The following is a 6588-nucleotide window of genomic DNA, read 5'->3' as shown; positions in this document are numbered from 1 at the left end:
TCGTCCTTAACTCAAGGATTTTCATAATGTATAAAAATGTCTGCAGTATTTATTTACTTGCTGAAGCATTTTTTTCTTTTGCAGTGAGTCAGTGCCCTCAGAAATATCATTGCAGTCAGCTGTTACCTTCCAGCCTCTGTGAATCCTCAGGTTCCCTGCTGCACTGAGAAGTACCTGAGTACTTTTTCTTTCTCTACACCCACTCTACACCCCCCGGACGCTACATCACAGTCAGCATTGCCTTCTCTCTCCATGGGTGCTTCTCCTGCCAGCCTGTTGTCTGCAGAAAGAATGCCAGGCTGTCCTAAAGACAGGAGGTAAGTGGAAAATTATAGAAACACGCTTCCAGTCATCCACAGGCTCGGTCTGCACAGGGGCTGTCAAATTAACCAACAATGAAATGATGGGCCCTGGCAGGATGTAAGTGGAGATGACCTCTTCTCAGCTGAAGTACAGTGAGAGAATACATCTTCTCAGTGGCAAGAGCAAATTACAGAATCATAAATCTGCCATTGCCCACGTTTAACAATGTGGGTACAGGCAGCTGTGGCAGGTTGATCAACACATAACAACTTGTCATCTTACAGTGACTTGTCTGGGTTCCTTTGGCTTTTCATTTTTGACTGTATTACTAAGCTACATCCAAGGCTGCTGATGGTCAGAGTGATGTCTGAATCAGAAAGCATCCCTAAAACACAATCTCTTAGAGAATGGCAGCTAAGAGATTGTATAAATTCACTGTTTTGTACCCTCCTCTTTTGTATTAGAAAGGGAGGACATGCAGGGGAAATCTGTCCTGGTGCAGCAAACTGGGGATTGGGTAGATGAGCAGAGATGTAAAGCCATTTCAGGATGTGCTGCTCTGCAGCAGCAGGTGTGCTCATCATGGCTCTGCAGGGAGCTGGGCATGCCCAACTGGGAATGAGGGAGCAATAGAGTACAGCAGGATTCAGCAAAAACCTAGCTCTTCAACGCCTTTAAGCTCGGTGTAAGAGGATTGTAGGAGCAGCACCACCGCTAGCTGAGAGGAACGGAATGTTCCTGGCAGTGTATTTTTGGTGAGATGTTCTATCAGGAGTGATAGTGGTATGTCTGGAGTCCCCAGTCTGCACTGAGCACACAGCACATGGGTAATTTGCTGCATCTGTCTTTTTTTACTCTCTGTGTACCATCACTTTGGCTGTGGATTAGTTCTTCCCATGCCAGACAAAAACTCCCTTAAAAGTAAAGGAATGGCAAAAACCCTAATTCTTCATCACATTTCTGAGATAGTAAATTCTCTCTGATGTTCTCGTTAATCTTACTTTTTAGGACCAGCTAGCAACTTATCTAGAGGGTAAAAAAGAAAACACATCATCAATGGTAGTTTCAATTTTTTTCATTCCTCTCTCTCAAGCCTAAAATTTATAAACCCTCTTGTGTCCAGGTCATGGATGTGTAAAACAATTGCTTACACTTGGGGTGTTTTGGTGCTGAAATAGAAACTTACTGCATGAGAACATGAAATAGTTGTGGGAAGGGGTGAATGAGGTCTTCCGTGGGCAGAGCCTACAACCACTAGGGAGATTATCTTCTGTGGTGGTGATCAGTTTTGGGGGGACTCCCAAAGGAGGTTGTTCACACCTCTAGTTCTCATTGTATTTCCATCCTTCATCCAAGTATTTCAGTCCTTTGAGTTCTACTGAATGCTATGAGGAAACTGTATGCTGAACAACTGAGTACTTGCAATGATTTTCTCAGTTTTCCTAAATTTTGGTGTACCCGTGTATTTCCATTTGAAGCTCCATCCCAGTTTTCAAGGGAGTTTTTCAACACAGATCATTTATGAAACTTTCAGCCTCTATGTGAAGCTTGAAGGGAACTGATTTCTCTTTCCAGTTCCATTTCATGGTGCTGAAGTTTTCCTTCTGTGACTGTCTTTGCATTCAGAACACAACAGGAGCTCATTGTTTTGGGGAAAGATCAACCTCTTGAAGGGCTCACCTTACCTTCCAGTAACAGGGTACTGAACTTACATGAAAGCTCCCAAAGAGCTCTAGTCAACTAGTTTCCATGTCCTGCCAGAGGGATTGACTCACTGCCTTGTTTCTGAAACCAGCAGACAGACTGGTGCCAGCTTCCAGTACGCACTGCAACTGCATTGGTGTTTTACTTAAGAAGTATGCTTTTGAATTACCCCCTTAGCATGCTTTGATTTGTATCTGAAAGTGATCTTGGAGTACACAAGTTGGATTCCTTTTGAAGGAACTAAAGATGCATCCTAGGAGCAGACGCAGTGCATTGCCACTGCTAGTGGGCATTTGATCCTTGGATCCTGACTAGGTCTTGTTCTAAGCAAAGGCTCTGAACTGCTCCTGCTATGGAACCAGGTCTTCAGTTCTGTCTGTTCCTTCTACAAATCCATCCTGCTCCTCACTACATCACAGATGGATATTACTTTAGCCTCTGCATAGCCATTAATAGATATTCCTGCAGGTTTTTCCATAGTGTAGGTTTTTGTTGTTGCTGTTGTTGAATAATAGGGGAGATTCAGACTGGATATAAGGAAAAAGTGAATGAAGGTTTGGCTGTCAATGTGGTCTACCTGAACTTCAGCAAGGCCTTTGATACTGTCCCCCACAACATTCTCGTGGAGAAGCTGGCTGCCCATGGTTTGGATGGGTGCACACTCCACTGGGTGGAGCACTGGCTGGATGGCTGGGCCCCAAGAGTTGTAGTCAATGGAGTTAAATCCAGTTGGTGGCTGATCATGAGAGGTGTCCCCCAAGGCTCAGTACTAGGGCTGCTTCTGTTTAAGATCTTTATTAATGATCTTGATGAGGGGATTGAGTGCATCCTTAGTAAGTTTACAGATGACACCAAGCTGGGAGGGAGTGTTGGTCTGCTTGAGGGGAGAAGGGCACTGAAGAGGGATCTGGGTAGACTGGATTGATGGGCCAAGGTTAATGCATGAATTTCAGTAGGGCTAAGTGTTGGACCCTGCATTTTGGCCACAACAACCCCAGTCAGGAGGAATGGCTGGAAAGCTGCCTGATAGAAAGGGACCTTGGTGTACTGATGGACAGGCAGATGAATATGAGCCAGCAGTGTGCCCAGGTGGCCAAGAAGGTCAGTGGCATCCTGGCTTGTATCAGGAATGGTGTGGTGAGCAGCACTGGTGAGGCCTCACCTTGAGTATTTTGTTCAGTTTTGGGCACCTCAATCCAGAAAGGAAATGGAGATGCTGGAGCAGGTCCAGAGAAGGGCAACAGGACTTGTGAAGGGCTTGGAGAATATGCCCTATGAGGAGTGACTGAAGGAACTGGGACTGTTTAGTCTGGGGAGAAGGAGGCTGAAGGGAGACCTGATTGCTCTCTTCCAATATCTGAATGGCATTTACAGTGAGAGAGCAGCTGGTCTCTTCTCACTAGTGACAGGTGATAGAATGAGGGGAAATGGCCTCAAGTTGCACCAGGGCAAGTTTAGTTGGATATCAGGAAAAACTTCTTTACAGAAAGGGTAGTTAAGCACTGGAATAGGCTGCCCAGTGAGGTGGTTGAGTCACCATCCCTGGATGTGTTTAAAAACTGTTTGGATGTGGTGCTCAGGGACATGATTTATCAGTGGGTTGTTAGTTAGGGTACTATGGTTGGGTTATGGTTGGACTCGATGATCTTTAAGGTAATTTCCAGCCTGAGCAATTCTATGATTCAGCTTTGCTCTTTTTATTTAGGTTCCTAGCTCAAACCTAACTTGCTGATGAGCTAACGTGTTCTTCTTTTTCCAAACTATTTTGTAGTTACCTGGACACAGCAGATGTTTTCAAAGCTGGCAGTGTTTGTCACATTTAATCTTTCATCTTCTTATTTGTCTATTTTGATACTATTTTTTCATTTTCTTGACATGTAACTTACTTTTCTTTGATATACTTTCACATAATTATGTATTTTCCTGAAAAATATCAGGTGCTCCCCATAGATCCCATTTAATGTTTTGAGGTTGAATTTATGTCAAGAAACAGCTGTTATGACAATGCTATCATCTTAAAGAGGGGACAAATTAACCTGGCATGAGCTGAGCAAACATCTCCAGCTGCTGTAGCCACCACTTAAAAGTCAGTCTTTGCTCAACATACTTTACCAGCATCAACTATTTCTTGTTCTGTGCTGAAGAAATGAGCATCAGTGTGTGGATACTGATAGCAAAAATGAAGCTTCTCAAGTAGGAGTGTTAAGTACCAAAGCTGTTTTTAGCTGGGTGATTGTCATACTCAGAGTCAAGTTGAAATCAACTTGGTGTTACAAATAGACACTGTAATGTTTCCAGACTTGCCTTGAAACTATTTTGCCACAATCTAGTTATTATTGGAGTCTTGGCTCACTCCAAAGCTCATCTAAAGCTGTTTTACAAATGTCTTCAGTTTGCTTTTTCGATGGTTAAGTGAGCAGAGGAGTTAAATGCAGGCTCCGTTAGAAGTGAAAAGCAGTCCCAAGGAAGCCAGACAGTTCACAAGTTTAAAGATAACCACTCTTAAATGCCTTAGTGGAGTGAAGCCCAAAGTCACCTTGATAACATCTACCATTTAGTGTAAAGGGCACCTCTCTTCTGGTGACTAATGAACTTATAAAATCTCCCTTTAAATGTCATTTTTTAAGGGCAAAAGACTCTTCATTCTTAGTGATTGCCCCAAAGATCTCTCACTGCGACAAGTTAGGGAGAATCATTTCTTCTTCATTTGAAGTTGCTGGATAAAATTCTACTGCTTCCATATGCCATATATATATGCAAGAGGTAGTACAGGCCAGATGATGCCAGAAGTCCCTTCAGGCTCTAAAATCTATTAACCTACTGGATAATTTAGAAATGGAACCTTTTATGGGATGACTGTCTATCTATTGTGAATGAGGAATGAGAAGCTATACTCTGCCTCTCTCATTCTGATGGAGACCCTGTTTACACAGCATGTGTGTGCTTGTCGCAAAGGAGCAAGCATAAATTAGTAAAGAGTGTTTGCTGAATGCTGATTCTGAATGCTGAATATTATCCAGGCTATACAGAAGCAACAGTCTTCTTTAAATTTTGCATTGCTGTGTAACAAATGTGTTCTGCAACAAATGCAGCAGTGTGGAATATTCAGAAACAAAAGGCAGTGGTAATGAAACATCATGGGTGGGCAGGATGGGGACACTGACAAATGAAAGTAATTTGCAACAGTGCTAAAGGTTTAGGCAACTGCAGTAGCCTACAGCACTGCAGGCTGGATTCTTCAAAGCAAGCCATTCTTGTAGCTGCTTTCATGAATCTGCTTACAGCAACAGACTTTTAAATTTTTAGAAAAGGAGGGCAATAGAGATTATAAATAAGTATGAGACTATCCCATTAGTTTTAATGAAATCTGATAAGCTGGAGTGCCTGAATATTTACAAGTAAGCTACTGTCAAGGCCCTGAGAGCACTAATAGCCCCTATTGCCCCTGCTAGGCCTCCTCAATGTTCCCCTCACCTGCCTAATGTCTAGGACCTCTTGTCAGCCCCAACCATCAGCAGCCATCAGCCTCCACCTCAGCAATGCTGCATCTGGGCTCCAGCTACTGCAGCCCTGCTCTGCCAGTTATGGGCCCTGGAAGCTGCTGTCCCAGACTGTTCGTGGTCCATCCCTATCCCCACAGCCCCGCAAGGACATCCTGGGACTGCGTCTGACACAGCGTACCTCTGTTGGGCCTGACCCTGACAAGAGGATTGATTTCCTGGCTTCAGCTTGGATCTCTCTCATCATCATCACACACCTCCTGTCTCCAGGTCTGTCCTGCTTGCCAGCACGAGCAAGTCCCCATATGATCTACTATTGAACTAGGTGATAAAAAGGAAAAATGATCCCAGTGATTTCATCTGCTCAGTCTGGTGTTACCTGGGTGGTCAGACCATCTCCAGGCCAGTTTCCAGGTCTGCTCTGAACAGAGAGTGTTCTCCACTGAGAGTTGGATGTGAGACAGTCACCTTCAGAGAGGTAAGCCTAAGATATACGGGTTTCTTTCCTTCTCAGGGAATCACAAAGTGGTTTGGGTTGGAGTGGACCTTAAAGCACACCCAGCCCCAATGTCCTGCTGTGGCCAGGGTTGCTGCCTACCAGCTCAGGCTGCCCAGGGCCCCATCCAGCCTGGCCTTGAGTGCCTTCAGGGATGGGACACCCACAGCTCTCTGGACAGCTGTGCCTCACCACCCTCACCCTCTGAATAAAAAATTTCTTACTGACATCTAACCTAGGTCTAGCAGCATTTTCCACGCACTTATGTGCTATAAATTGCAAAGGCCATTCTGGCGCTTCCTGCCTAGTGTTTTGGTCACCTTCCTAAACAATAGCTATTTCTAATAAATAAACAGCATTTAATACTTCCCTAAACATGAGTTTTCATGGTGAAAAACTGCCATAGGTCTACAGAGATAACTCTTGTCAGTCCAGGGAGGTAGGAGGATCTGGAAAAATGTGAAATAGAAGGGGATGGGAATGGGAAGCAGTCTCTGTTAGTGCTGTGTTGTGAAACATGCTTGCTGTATGAAGCCAAAGCGTATTATGCCAAAATTGGAAGTGACCTAGGTGCCAGTGTAAACT

Source organism: Excalfactoria chinensis, chromosome 1 (assembly GCF_039878825.1).
Source record: "Excalfactoria chinensis isolate bCotChi1 chromosome 1, bCotChi1.hap2, whole genome shotgun sequence".
Classification (NCBI taxonomy): Eukaryota; Metazoa; Chordata; class Aves; order Galliformes; family Phasianidae; genus Excalfactoria; species Excalfactoria chinensis.
The sequence above is the reverse complement of the archived record's forward strand: the minus strand, read 5'-3'. Positions refer to the sequence as shown.